Genomic DNA, 15882 nt, shown 5'->3' with positions numbered 1-15882 from the left:
TCTGATCGTATGGCCCTATATCCTGTGAACACTTACGATGAGCATAAAGTTACATGTGTTCATAAATGGTTGCAGAATCAGGCCAAAACTGTTCATAGAATCATAGACTGGAAGGGACCTCGAGAGGTCATCTGAACTCATAGCACAGGGTTTCTCAAACAGGGGTCGCCACTTGTGTAGGGAAAGCCCCTGGTGGGCCAGGCCACTGTGTTTACCTGCCCCGTCCACAGATTTGGCTGATTGCGGCTCCCACTGGCCGCGGATCACTGCTCCAGGCCAATGGGAGCTGCTGGAAGTGGCGGCCACTAAGTCCCTTGGCCCGCACTGCTTCCATCAGCTCCCAGCTCCTCCAAAGCACTTGCAAGCCCTCCCAGCTTGGTATCATCTCTATGCCATTATCTAAATCATTGATGAAGATATTGAACAGAACTGATCCCTGCAGGACCCCATTCATTATTCCCTTCCAGCATGGCTGTGACCACTGATAACTACTCTCTGGGAATGGTTTTCCAACCAGTTATGCACCCCCCTTATAGTAGAGCCATCTAGGTTGTTTGTTTATGAGAAGGTCATGTGAGACAGTATCAAAAATTCTACTAAAGTTGAGATGTACCACATTTACTGCTCCCCCCACCTCCAAGGCTTATTACCCTGTCAAAGAAAGCTATCAGGTTGGTTTGACATGATTTTTTCTTGCCAAATCCATGCTGACTGTTACTTATCACCTAAATATCTTCTAGATGTTTGCAAATTGATTGCTTAATTATTTGCTTCATTATCTTTCTGGGTACAGAAGTTAAGATGACTGGTCTGCAATTCCACAGGTTGTCCTCATTTCCCTTTTTATAGTTTGACAGTATATTTGCCCTTTTCATCACTTCCATTGTGCTGGAGCCATGATGAGTGTCAGTGTAGTCTGAGATGAAGACCCTAGTCAGACATTTCACTCCTGTGGCATAGCGACCCTTCTACAATAAGGGTAAAGCCAGTCTTTGTGGTACATAAAGCTGGTTCAAGACTGTGGAAGGAAAACCAACAGGAACTAAAGACCACAACAAACCTCACTAACTTCTGCTCCAAGTGTAAGGCTCAATTACTTGACCTGGCTTTCTCTAATAAAGATTTATAAACATGCAAGAATAGTATTATATATTTTAAAAGTCCAAAACATTCCATTCCTCACACTTCTTCCTCTTGGAAGAGGATAAGAGGGGGGGAAAAGGTGACAATATGCAGTACAGGAAGGCAGTCAATGCTACAGTAATGGTCATGGTATATGATTCTATATAGGATAGACATTGAAAAAACAATTTTCCAAAGCTCACTGAACTGAATGGGAAACTTTCCACGGAATGGGAGTCTTTCAAATAATTTAGCAAACTGCTGCATTGTGAATGTTCAGTACAAGCTTTAGAAAAAAAATAACTAATTGAAATAAAAATCAATGTCCACTGGAATAAGCTCTTACTCAGGGAGATCTATTTCTGTACCAAATTTCAGCTTTTGAGCACCAGCCATTTTGGCTATCAGGCAGTTTAAAAAAAACAACAAAAAAACCCAGCAACGGTCACATGACATTTCAAAATAAGAAATGCATGTTTGGGTTTTTGTTAAAACCATTCAATAACTCAAAAGTGTCTGGTTTCAGAGTGGTAGCCCTGTTAGTCTGTATCAGCAAAAGGAACAAGGAGTACTTGTGGCACCGTAGGCCTGGTCTACACTAAGGGGGGGGGTCGAACTAAGGTATGCAAGTTCAGCTACGCGAATAGCGTAGCTGAACTCGAACTACTTTAGTTCGAAGTACTCACCCGTCCAGACGCCGCGGGATCGAAGTCCGCGGCTCTCCCGTCGACTCCGCCACCGCCGTTCGTGGTGGTGGAGTTCCAGAGTCGACGGGAGCGCGTTCGGAGTTCGAACTATCGTGTCTAGATTAGACGCGATAGTTCGAACTCCAAGAAGTCGAACGCTATGCGTCGACCCGGCAGGTAAGTATAGACGTACCCTTAGAGAAATAAATTTTAGTCTAAGGTGCCACAAGTACTCCTCATTCAAAAGTGTCTAAAATTCATTTGTTTATACTCTTCAAACAATTCATCTTCAGCTTCAGACAGAACATGGACATTTTTATTCAAAAAGTCAAATTTGTAAAGTTATTGCCATCTGAAAATAGCATTTTATTAAGGTGTCATTCTGTACCACAAACGATAGAGGTAACTGCAATCCAGCGGCAATATATTTAAAATTACTTTATTTAAGTTCATTAGAAATTTGTATGTTAATACCTATGTAATTACAGATGATTGACAATCACTTATTGTCAAGTGTTACCATTCTAACCATTTAGAAATCTGAATGGATCATTACACCTGACACTAAGATTGTCCTTCAATTATTTACTGAAAGTCTTTTTTTCCCCCTAAGGAAAAAAAATAACACTTGGAAGAGCTTTTTAAACACCACCACCTGCAATAATGTGAAAGATCCTAATGATGAGTAACCTTGAATCTAATTTGGGAGCACTAATACAAATTTATATTTGAAAGAAATTATCCCACTAAGCAATACTGTGAAACTAAAAGACTAAATTAAAGAAAATAAATGTAAGCCAAAAGTGTCATCAACTAGAATATAATAATAATCCTTAGGGAAGAATTTCAGTCTTTTATATTAAATGGGATTCTTTATTCTGCAATCGATTAAAATGCACTAATATAATTCTGTGCTCAAAGGACATGATTTTGAAGACCAGAGCATGTGGACAAGTTTTTGGTGATAAACTTAGCACACCTCCAAAATAATATAATCAGGCTCATAAAATCTACATATGAGATTATATTATTTTTATATTAACCACCATTACATCTTTAGACCATATATATCTATGAGCTAAATTTAAAATATTAATTTACTGAATTGCCTTTACAAAAAGAAAAAGCTTATAAAGAATAATAGAATAAGTACTAAGGCCCATCCTAATGTATTCCCTCATGGACAATTTCCATTCATTCTTTTGTTGTAATAACTTTGATTCACTCAAACTGCACTAAATGTAGGAAAATCACTTTCAGGATGAACATGAAATAATACATGTGAAGTCAGTTGGCATAACACATGGAAATGCTGGCATATTCCTCAAGGAGGATGGAGTGAAATGAAAATACCATTTTTTTTTAGGAGGTCCAAAATGGAGATCCAACAGCTGGATCAAAATCAATAACACCATTTGTTGCAGAGCTAACCAGAAGCTTATCCTGAGACTCCTTTTACCCAAAAAAAAGAAGCAGAAACATTGCCTTGTAAAGCTACAGGGAATCAGTGATTACAGTGCTATGATATAACATTGTGATTATTACTGACATAATCCTTTGACTATACTTGATAAAAATAACCAAATCAGACTGAAGGAGTTATTTTATCTCTAACATTATTGTAGCAGTAGATGGCCACTACCTGTTCCTCCTAAATATCCCTCTTCGTGGCCCATTACTGCCGTGATGTCTACAAGAAATACCAAGTAAGGCTGTGATCCTGCAATTTGTTCCATGCTGGTAGAGCTCTACATTGGAACATTGACTTTAATGGAGATCCTATGACAGACTGCTGGCTATAGTGCCCGGGTCACAGAAGTTGCTGCAGCACAGAGAAGGCTGTGAGTTTAACTGTGGCCAATCAATCTGTTTCTCATGGGGATTACTGACATTGGATGGTAATTGCTGGGCTGATAAGACAATTGACCCAGTAATTGGGAGGATAAATAACTGGGAGGAACAGGAAGCATAGGGGAGATCAGAGGGTGAGCTGGGTGGAGGAGAGAACGGTGTAAAAGATTCCTCCGACTGTTCCCCTGTGCTATGTTCTGCCATGTTTGGAAAAAGGATTAAAAATGCACATGGTGGAAAAGAAATAGACTGTATGTGTTTGTGACTGGGGGACCACAGAAACAGGTTGGCTGAAGAAGAGCCTTCTGACAGCCCCCCATTCAGAACAACATTCAGGACAGGCTAGGTTGTGGAGCAGTTGAAGATAGCTGATATTATTCAGGTAATCACTTATTGGCTTCCAAAAATACCTTGACATACTTCTGAACCATCAGGTTTTGCCTATGAAATTTCATTGTATATTTAAGAATTGGCAAAGTGCCCAGAGCTAATGGATCAGAGATTTATTTTACTATTTATAAATCCAAATAGACTAAAATAGAATAAAACTAATAAAACCACACACATTATTAGCCTATGCAACTGTGTGATCTTATTACTGTTACTGTAATTCTTCTTCTCCATTCCCTCCTATTTTTATCTTTCTACTCTCTGTTGCATCTTCTTTCAAATCAGATTGAAAGTTGTCCAGAGCAGGGGCTTTGTTTTCTTACAGGTTTGTACAGTTCCTGGCATAGTGGGGCCTTGAACTTGGCTGGGGCCTTAGGGCACTACTACAATACAAATAATTAATAACTCTAACATACAGAGTTATATAAGACACTAATAAATGGATAAGAATACCTGTGTTATTTGTTCAGCAAATTCTGCATCTTTTTCCAGTAAAATACATCAGACTCCAAATCGGTAATCAAATAACTGCACAACATAAAGTATATATAAGTGTCTGTGATTCTCTCAAAAAACTTAAGGTAGATCTTCAGTCATTATCAGAGAATTTATAGGAACTGTTGTAATAGGATATATATATACACACACACACAAATTGTTAATACTTTGTTTTTTTAACACAATGAAGATTATTAAAAGTTTCAAGTAATATTGGACAAAATGCATAAAAATAAGTCAATTGGTTTTAACAAGGGACGTGCATCTTAGATCCAGGATGTTCTTAATTGGTATAGTCAAACCAGTTTGGACAAGAAAGTGTATGTTTTTATTCGTGCACACCACTAGTCATGAAGTTGGTGCCTAATAAATTATGATAATCAATACAAACTATTCCTGAAATCTCACATCCAAACTTGTTATGACTTCCAAGAGAACTCAATCAAAAAATCTCTTCTCTCCATTATTACATACTGGTTTTGCTTGGGACCAGAGCTCCAACGCTTTTGTCTCTTATTCAAATATAAATCTACGGTTATTTTAAAGTGTGACAAAGAGCAAATATGAGACATGCAACAAAATGTAATTGCAGAAGAAGCTTTCTTTTAGGTGGGTTCTTTTCTTCATCATATTTAACAATTTAACAATTTTGGAATTAAAATAATAAATGTCAATGAGTTGTAGGAAAAAATGATGTGTGGGATGGAGATAAATATAGCTCTAAAATGAATTACATACTTATCAAAGAAGTACATTTGTAAGTTATGCCTGAGACAGAAAGTACTGAAGTGAAATTGGCTATTCTCTCATGTATTTCAGCCCTAGTTAAAACTAATAGGTACTGGATATATTGCCAGAATAACATTTCTAGATCAAAGAGCTTTTGTAAATCATAAAAACAACCCAGTTGAATGGAAACCCTTTCAGATTATTACTTCAAGTATCCACTTATCCACAGGGCTGGCTCCAGGCACCAGCACAGCAAGCAGGTGCTTGGGGCGGCCAAAGGGAAGGGGCGGCATGTCCAGCTCTTCGGTGGCAATTCGGTGGCTCTGGGAGTGAAGGACCTGCTGCCGAATTGCCGCCAAAGAATGAAGCGGTGGCGGTAGAAGTGCCAATCGTGGCTTTTTTTTTCCACCGCTTGGGCCGGCAAAAACACTGCAGCTGGCCCTGCTTATCCAAATACAGTAAAAGGTGTTTTTTCCAGCATGTTAGGCTAATGGGGGCTACCGGTAAGTGAAAAATACCAGTTAACTAAGAGGGAGAGAGTTTGGATGAGGGAGAGGGGTGTGGGGCTGGAGGTTGGGGCACAGGGTGCGGCGCACAGGCTCTGGGAAAGAGTTTGAGCATGTGAGGGGGCTCAGGGTGCCGGATCCAATGGGGGCTCACCTTGGGTGGCTCCCTGCAAGCAGCGACCTTTCACGGCTGCTCCTAGGCAGAGGCACAGCAGGTGGCTCTACCCGCTGCCCCATCCCTGAGCACTGGCTCTGCAGCTCCTATTGCCTGGGAACCACGGCCAATAGGAGCTGCGGGGGCAGCACCTGTGGGCAGAGGCAGTGTGCAGAGCTGCTTGCTGCACCTTTCCTTAGGAGCAACAGGGACAGGTCACCGCTTGCAGGGAGCTGCCTGAGGTGAGTGGCCCCCAGATCTGGCACCCTGCACCCCTTCTGTGCCCCAAGACCCCTCCCACACCCAAACTTCCTCCCAGAGCCCACACCGCTTTGCACCCCCTCCAGCACCGCCACTTCATGCCAGCCCTGCACCAACTGGACTATAAACCAGACTTTCAATGAAGATCAGAAATGCCAGTTTATAGAGCTTTCCGGATGGTGAAATGCCAGATAAAACAGCTTTGACTGTAATCTAAAACACTCTAGCTTACATTAGTCACTATATTTTTTGATCATCATTATAAAACAATGTAGTTATTTATAGTTATATACAATCAAGGGCCTTCCATCTAAACAAGAGTATATTACCCTAAGTGCTGCTCAGCATAAGGAATAGTTGAAGAATTGGGCCCTGATTTCAGACCTCTATGTGCCTAAATTCCTATCTGTAAAATGGGGATAGTAATACTTTTCTAGCATCCTAGCAGCAGTGGGAGAGCTTGGGATTTTCAGAGTAGGCTGATGACTTGTGGGGACATAAATAAGCAAAGATATCCTCAGGCTAATGTTTCTGATCTTTGGCATTCATAGTTTCTGTTCACCTTGAACAAGGATGGGCAACACCAGCAGCACAGTTTCTGTATAGTTAATTCCATTTTCCAGAGCTTTAATTAAAAACAGCTGGACTCTGGCACATTCATCTAAGAGCTTGTATATTCCCCAAACACATCTGCTACACCGTATACTCCCATGTGCATCTCTGTATTAATTCTATCCCAAAGCACACCCCAATAAACCCCAGCTGTCACTTGGGAATCACTAGTCTGAGTTTTCTGCTTTGTTTCCCCTACTGCCCCACCCTTTGTTATTTGCCTGATCTTAACCTTCCTTGTTTTTTCTTCAGCTCATTTCAGTTGAGCTCAGTTTATTTGGTCCCTCCAATCTTCTTCCCAGTCTCATTTCTGTGGCATGGTACTTATGGGAGAATCTCCTTGCTCCAAACAGATCTCAAATGGGTAAGATTATTTTTTCTTCTCACAAAACCACATCAATCTGATTTTAGGTGTTGAGAAAGCAGGTTTGCCTGCCCATTCCCCCCTGCCCTTCCTTTAGGTGGTATCAACGTTTCTGAGCTTGATTTACTAACAAAAATGGAGCCATTTTGGCCTATTATAATTTGACAGGCTCTTCTGTCATTTCATTTATTTTACTATAACTGATAGGCCAGTGTTTAACTTATCTTCAAATACCTAACTAGCTTATTAATCATACCCATTAAAAATGATGCTACATGTAGTAATCCTTTTATAGAGAATGTCATATCACATTCATTCCACTAGTGGGTTTCTTCATCACCTTTGCCATTTTAATAATTGTCTACTCCAAAAGACTATTCATATTCATTCATTAATATTTGTGAAACAGGTGTCTCCTCTGCCTATATTCTCTGACTTTGTGTACTGCTCTGGGGCATATGCAGGAGACAGGAGTCTGGAAACAAAGAATGTGCAGTAGTGCAGATGCCCAGAGGCAGAAACCTAGGCAACTAGGAACTTTTACAGAAGAAATTTAGGTGCCAAGTGAGTTTAGTCAGGGCCGGATTAACCTTTTGTGGGTCCATCACCAAACATATTTGTGGGTCCCCCATGTAGTTGTTACGTGTCCTTTCCATGTGTGGGCATCATATGGTGGTGACATTGGTGCCATAGTAAACTCGGTACTGAATCTCAGAGACATTTTTCATTTTGGTCATACACTTCTGCAAGACTATATGTATTACCCATCAGCCCCCAGTTTTTATCACTGAGCTGTTCACATGTGGTGTCCACAGTGAACAGAACTTTCATAGTCATTAGGAGAAACTCCACACAGATTTATCTTCTTCCTGATTCAGAAGTTCGGTAGCCAAGTCTCCAGTACCACCCTCTTTCACCAGTCACTGTATGTGGTCCTGGCCTCTGCTCAATAAAGTTCCACAATGAGTAGATACCTGACCTGTTCTGAGAAATCGCTGTCCCAACTCCCATCCTGCCATTTGAGCAAGCCACTTCCAAACATAATTTCCCCAACCCTGGCTCAGTGAGCACTTGGCTCCTGGTACCCTGAAGTCACCAATCTTCTTTCTCCCTCTGCTCCTATCTACATGTTATTCCACTACCTTGTCATCACCACCTCTCCCCATGCTTTTTTTCCACTACCTTGTCATCACCACCTCTCCCCATGCTTTTTTTCCCTTCAATATTGGACATACTTTCCAGCCAGCTGGTCTGACTTGCTTCCTCTTTCCCTGCTTCCCTTGAAATCCCTTTCCCATTGGTGACCTCTGTTCCTTGAAGTTAACTCCAGTTTCTTTATCTACTCCTAGCTTAATGGCCCCCCAGTAGTCACAGAGCCCTCTGTATCATCTCTGGCTACATCCATAGGGCTAATTGCCAGAGGCCAGCTTTAGACATCTCCAGCTATTAGCTGTGGGTGGCAATTCCCAGGCTGAGCATGCTTGAACCTTGCAACGACAGCACTAGGGACTCCAAGTCCTCAGCACTGGCCCTAGAAAGCTGCAGATTTTGTAATTAGGTGCTTCCCTCCTACAGTTCATGGCTTTAAGTACTTGAGATGCCCATCACCTGCAGCAGGGGCCCCCAATTCCCATGCACTCCTCAGCTAGCACACAGTTATGCAGAACGTGCAGCCTGAATGATTTTGGAGGCTGGGGTGCCAGGAGGCCAGGTGCCCCAAGGTGCCCCAAGCTCTCACCAGACATGGCAACTTCCGTACTCCCTCCCCCTTCCATTCTGGTTGATAGCAGCCAAGGGAATGCTAGGAGATGTAGTTCCTTTCTTTCTCCAGGGTCAGCTCTCCAGGCAGGGAGCTGGCCAAGGAATTACAACTCCCAGAGTCCCTTGGGCTCTCGGCTCCCATGCTGGATCCCTGCAGAGGGTGAGATCTGGAGCATTGTTGCCTGTCTCCAAATGTGGCAGGGGATACAATGTATCAGGCCCCTGGATACAATGTATCATGTACCAGGGAGAGGCGGTGCATGGTGATGTTACCATCACAGGGACTGGCCAGGCCTGCAGTGGGCAGGGAGATCGGATGTTCTCTGGGACTGGAGACTGGGTGCTATGATAACCAGGGTGCTCCTCGCTCTTGAGGCCTCTCGCTATGCTGCACGAAGGGAGGAAGTGGGTGTTATGGGGCCCTTCTGAATGTGGGCCTATTGCCGTGGTTACATTGTAAACCTGGTACTGAGTTTAGGCACCTACAGGATTAGGTAGCAGCTGAGCAGGAGTTTTGGGGAGCATAATGGTGCCTAAAAATGGGACTTAGACACCTCAAGTGCATTGCGTGAAGGTACTCAGGCACCTAAGTACCTTTGTGAATACAGGTATGATGCCAAAATCAAATTATTTAAAAGAGCAATAGTTTAGTGCTGCTTTGTAACCCCCACTCTGTATAACAGGAGTTTAAATGCTCCCAATTGCTAATACTATTTGCTTTCTTTGCAGGTGAATCTTTTTATATTCCACCCAACATAACTGATCATTCAATCAATTAACTTCAGCTGAATCAATTGCAAACCACATAATGCAGATTATGTTTAGGTAAGGGAACTCAACTGACAAATAGATAACATTTCTTTATGCGGAAATTGGAACTGTGGGCAAGCTATCTAATCAGACAATTCTTTTCAGCTATCACTTCAGTAGTGGATATTCGGATTCTGGCTAACTTCCCCAGAACAGGATATATAACAAACAGAATTGGCTATTAACGCTTAGATGACATATGAAGGACTTTTTATACTTATTGTCTCCCGCATCCCCAAATAGCCTCTGAAAAAGTAGATATGGAAGAAAACTGCCGAAGGAACTAGGCAGAGGTCATTATAAGGAATGGGTTTGGCACCACCTAAGGAGAAGATATGTACTGAGTGTAAACAATTTGGGTCACTTCCTCAGTGGATGTAAATCAGCATGGGCCATTTAAGACAAAGGAGTTATGCCAATTTTACACTAGCTAGGGGTGTGTGGAACTAGATACTGATGAGTAGTAAAATCATTTACTGGTCTCTTTCAGTGGTTAAGCTGACAGGCAAGAGAGGAAGATGACAAGAAACATGAATATCCTCTTCTGTATGCATATCTGATTATATTCTGAAAAGGCACAGGAGGAATAATAAAAGGAAGTCATTATAGTCCTCTTTGCAATTAAATAGTCTTATTCTGTAAGTAGCAATGAAGTAACAAAAAAGATCCAACATAGCTGTAAAACTAACCCTGTGAGGGAGGGATAGCTCAGTGGTTTGAGCATTGGCCTGCTAAACCCAGGACTGCAAGTTCACTCCTCAGGGGGCAATCTAAGGCCAGGAGGTTGGATTAGATGACCTCCTGAGGTCCCTTCTAACCCTGATATTCATGAGTCCCCTCTTTTGATATAACTAGCATGACAGTAAATGGTGTTAAAAACTTCTTTATACTGTCATCTGTTCTTTTTATTTTATAAAATGTGTGCATTTGATGTGAGGATTTTTTTTCATACAATTACTCATTATCGATGAACACCAAAATAAGTCTTCAAGCAAACTCATATATAATTTAGAACTACGTATGTTTCAGCAGCTGCCAGTACTGCAGTACTTTACATGTTTCATTTCTCAATTTTAATATTTTTTCCTACTTTCTGTATCTAGAACCATTTCCCCTGTTTTTATCTTCCCCCCACACACACCCTCCTTTCATGTTTTGGAGGAATTCACCACTGTTTTCACATACTGAAAAACTCTCCCTTTGCTGTACACACTGAGAGGAATCAAGGAAAGTCATGTTTTAAGAAACATTCTGCTCAGCTATTTTCTGTATCAAATAAGAGACATGATTTTTTTTTGTCAACAGTCTCCTTAAGTACACAAAATGTGTATAACACTCTTTCCAATTAAACTACACCAGATTACCAAGAACTGAAAAATGGGGCATGGAGCTTTAAATAAATATGGCCCTTGGAATAAAAAGAAATATAGCCACAGGAGATCATATTTAATTGCATGCTTTTCTCTTTGATGATCTGCTGCATTGCCCACAATGTTTGCTATTATGGTTAATATCCCTTATGAAAAAAAATTACTTTAAAATCCCTTTCCACAGACAACTTTTGTGCACTCTGTTTTCAAACCAAGGCTAATTAACATTTTCTGTAATAAATTGATAACAAAAAGCTGTTACTTTATTTTTATTATACACAGCAGATTAGAAGTTCTAGTAGATATTAATTCTTCAACATGTTTTAAAATCTTTAAGAATTTTTTGAGAACATAAATGTAATTAAAAAAAGTCGTCACATGAAAAAATTATGCCAACCCATTAAACTCCATCTCTCTATTTTCTTGAGGAAGGAAAAGTGCTAATATTTTTCCCCTGTAGCTATTATGGGATTTAAAACATATAAAAAAAACTAACAATAAGTGATTGTAATGGAAAATATCCTAAAGAAACATTATACTATATTCCAAACAAAACAAAAACTATGCTAAAATAATGTTAAAGTTTCAAAGTCAAAAACTCTCAAGTCAGGAAATGCCAAAATGAATACTGCCTGTGCAACATTAACTTGACCCCCTTGCCTATAGGCATTATGATACAATCTTTAATTACATAATGAAGTACTATTTTTCCTGTTGCTCAGGCAATCTTAACTTTGGTACTTCCTAACTTATGAGTCCTTGACTTTGAAACTTTGACATTCTTTGATGTAGAGCTTTTTTTACACATTACTTAAAGTTTTGAAATACTTAAACATTTAAAAACAAAAATATCATCATGTGGAACCATATTGACCTGCCATGTGGGTCATGGAGGGAGGGATAGCTCAGTGGTTTGAGGATTGGCCTGTTAAACCCAGGGTTGTGAGTTCAATCCTTCAAGGGGCATCTGGAGCAAAATCAGTACTTGATCCTGCTAGTGAAGGTAGGGGGCTGGACTCAATGACCTTTTAGGGTCCCTTCCAGTTCTATGAGATAGGTATATCTCCATGTGTATATATATATATATATATATATATATATATAGGCAGGCTTGAGATCTTTAGATTCACAGCACATACCCCTACAATGTGAACTAATGGGTACCAGTTATCTTCTGTGTAGACATTAGACAGGGATAGAAACACACACACAGTTTGCAAGTGAGTTTCATGCCTATTTCCTAGTCAGGCAAAGGAACATTGATAAGCAGGAATAATTATTTCACATGCATCCGACAAAGTGGGTATTCACCCACGAAAGCTCATGCTCTAAAATGTCTTAGTCTATAAGGTGCCACAAGACTCTTTGCTGCTTTTACAGATCCAGACTAACACGGCTACCCCTCTGATACCCTTCTATTTCAGAGTGGAGGAGAGTGTGTCTAGTGGTTACATACCTCTCTGCCCCTGTTTCCCCCACAGCTTTTTCCACAGATCCTATCCCCGCTCTCCTCAGCTCCTACTTATCCCATCCCCTAATGCTGTTCTCAGCTACTGCTTCTGCACACCCTCCTCCCTGCTACTGCGCTATCTCCCTTATCCAGGTTCTGAACGAGTTCCCTTCCCTCTGCTTCTCTTCTTGACCATGCCTCCTTCCATAGCTTCTATAGATCTCACTTGTAAAAGGAAGGACGATGGAACAGATTCTCTGGTCAGATCTAGCCAGCTGAAAAATATCCCCAGTTCTGCTCCCCCATATTCTAATGCATCCATAATTTGGCCCACAAAAATTAGAAATGAAAAACATCTATTATCCAGTCCATCTCTCTGCAGATGTAGGAACCTCAACTGGCATATATCTATCAAACTCAAATCCTAAACAAGCCCTCCACCTGATACTGGAGTGAGGGGCGTATTGGGGCATTTCAAAGCATAACTATAACCTGACAGTTGATGGTCTCTTAAAGACTGTTGACCGCTAACATAATGTTGAAGAGCCCTAGGTGGTTCTATCCTATTAAAGGACTGGAATCTACAAAATGGGCTCCCTGACGGCCTCACTCAATCAGCAGCACTATGAGATCACTAGATTTTGTGACTGCAGGCTTGTAAGCTCATCCTGTATTGCAGATTAATGCTGGTGAAAAATTAAATTGATCAAATATATCATGGCCAAGTTGTGTAATTTAAATGACAGTATAAACTTGATAAATGTAATTGCATATATTAAGGGTATTCATCACAATTATTAAAACACTAATAAAAGTATAGGTCTAAATTACACCTTTACATATCAGAGCTACACAGGGAAAGGAAAAGGGTAGACCACCTAAATAGTGGTGCCTAGCATAGAAGCAATCTGTCTGCATAAGGAAGCAGTGGTGCTCAAACTTCTATACTGGGGACCCCTTTCAGACAACAAGTGTGACCCCCCCCCTTATAAATTAAAAACTTTTTTTTTCATTTAACACTATTATAAATGCTGGAGGTGAAGTGGTTTTTGAGGGTGAATGTTAACAGCTTGCAACCCCATCATGTAATAACCTCATGACTCCTGAGGGGTCACGACCCCCAGTTTGAGAACCCAGGGCTGGTGCAACCTAGGCAGTCACCTAGGGCGCTAGGATTTGGGGGGTGGCATTTTCTTCGGCGGGGACCGGGGCGGCCGGATCTTCGGCCACCCCAGTCGCCGCCGGCATTTAGGCGGAGAGACCTGGGGCAGGGGGACACGGGGAGGGCCGCCTGCAGCAAATAAGGGAGGGGGCGGCACACAATCAGCTTAGGCGCCACAAGCCTGGGAGGCGGGAGAAGTGAAGCACGACAGCATGCTCGGGAAGGAGGCAGAGTAGGGATGAGCTGGGGCGGGGAGCTGCAGCACGCACCCCGGGCTGGGGGGAGCTGCCACAGGGTGCGGGGGCTCAGGGCGGAGGGGTGGTGAGGAGCCGCAGGGGGGTGCCTCAGGGCAGACGGGGGAGCTGCCGCAGGGAAGTGCCTCAGGGTGGGGGGGCAGGGAGCTGCCGCAGGGCTCGGGGACAGGGGAGGGCTCAAGGTGGAAGTTTCGCCTAGGGCGTGAAACATCCTTGCACCGGCCCTGTGAGAACCCCTGGAATAATGTATCCAGAGGTAGGAGATCATGGTAAGCAAAGTGTTTTGCTGCACATTTGAAAAGTTATAGCTAGGTATTGCTCTCCTCTGACACTTCTGAAAACATAGGGTCATGGCCCCACCCTGAAATGCCCTATTTTGGATTTGCTAGCACTGTTGGAAATTCTGGCTGTTCTATTTCCACTCCAGTATGTCTTGTTTCCAGTCACAACCATGCAAACTATGATTGTCTATTGTGTGAATAAGCTAGTTGCTCTGAGGCTCCCATTATCGTTCTGCTCCCCCATATTCTAATGCATCCATAATTTGGCCCACAGAAATTAGAAATGGAAAACACCTATTATCTAGTCCATCTCTCTGCAGATGTAGGAACTTTTCAAATGACACATTTTCTAATATTTTGTCCAGTCAGGGTTTAAGAGTCCCAAAAAATGGGGCTCCCATCATTTCTCTGTGAAGACTCTTCCACAAATCCAGTCCACTTCACCAGTAATAGTATTTCACCCCTGATATTCTGACTACATTTTTCCATTCTTGTACAAATTTGGAACAGTGCACCAGTTCTGGCCTACATATTACTAGAAACCTATTGACAAACTAGAGAGAGTTTAGGAAGAGGAATAAGATGATCTGGGGACTGAAAGGATTGATTCATAAGGAAAGATTAAAAAAGCTAATGTCTATAGCTTAGCTAAGTGAAGACTAAGCAGGGATATGAAGTCTATAAGTATTTGACAGGCATTTCTACTCCATTAGTATATTTACTTTCTAATACCCACCATAAGTTCCCTTCAACAACAATTATTTCTATGGGATTTTTCTTCCTTAATATATATTTCTTGCAGGAAGGATATTAAAAATAGCATTTCAGTGCCATGTCAAATTGACCCCACTCATGTCTTTGTAACCCTTATTTCTCTCTATCATTCTTTTTATCTTGGTGGGTTTTTAAGTCTTTTATTTCCCTTAATCTCTTATTTATAGGCATTTCTATGCAGCTTCTTCCCCTATTTGTGCATCTCTATAGCATTGAAGTGTCTTTGCTTAGCATTAGCTTAACTGGAAATTTGTGCCACCCTGTCTCTTCCTTTCAAATCTTAAAGAACATTCAGTGTTTTTGCATCCTTTCCCCAGGAATCCTAATCTAAATGTAGCCTATGGGGAGGCAGTAGGAGTATTCCCTCTTCCCTGCTATCCCTACAGCCACTTTTCCTATCTGCAGCCATGAAGGGGGCAGATATTGCAGTGAGCAAGTGCTACCTCATGTCAACAGCTATGCACCAGCTGCCTGTTAAATGGCAGAAGGAGGAAGAGATAAGAGAAAATGATTCCGATTTATCCCTTTTTAGGCAGTAAGAACCCTTTTGGAACCAGCATCCAGAGCAGGCAGGAGGCTCCACTAGCCCTGCCTGAGCCCAGGGAGGTAAACGGAATGGCTCCTTATCCCTCACAGGGGAAAGACACAGATATACAGGCCTGTAGAAGTAGAAAAGAGCAGGTAAGACTCATTCCGTGATTTGCCCAATGTCATATCGGAAGTCTATAACAGAGAACCCTAGCTGGGAAATAAACCCAGGTCTTCCATTTCCTATGCTAGGGCCTTAACCACTGAACCAACCTTCTTCTCTCTAGGTGTAATTACAAATTCTACTAGCTGTGTACAG

Source organism: Mauremys reevesii, linkage group 1 (assembly GCF_016161935.1).
Source record: "Mauremys reevesii isolate NIE-2019 linkage group 1, ASM1616193v1, whole genome shotgun sequence".
Taxonomy (NCBI): Eukaryota; Metazoa; Chordata; order Testudines; family Geoemydidae; genus Mauremys; species Mauremys reevesii.
Note: the sequence above shows the minus strand (reverse complement) of the source record.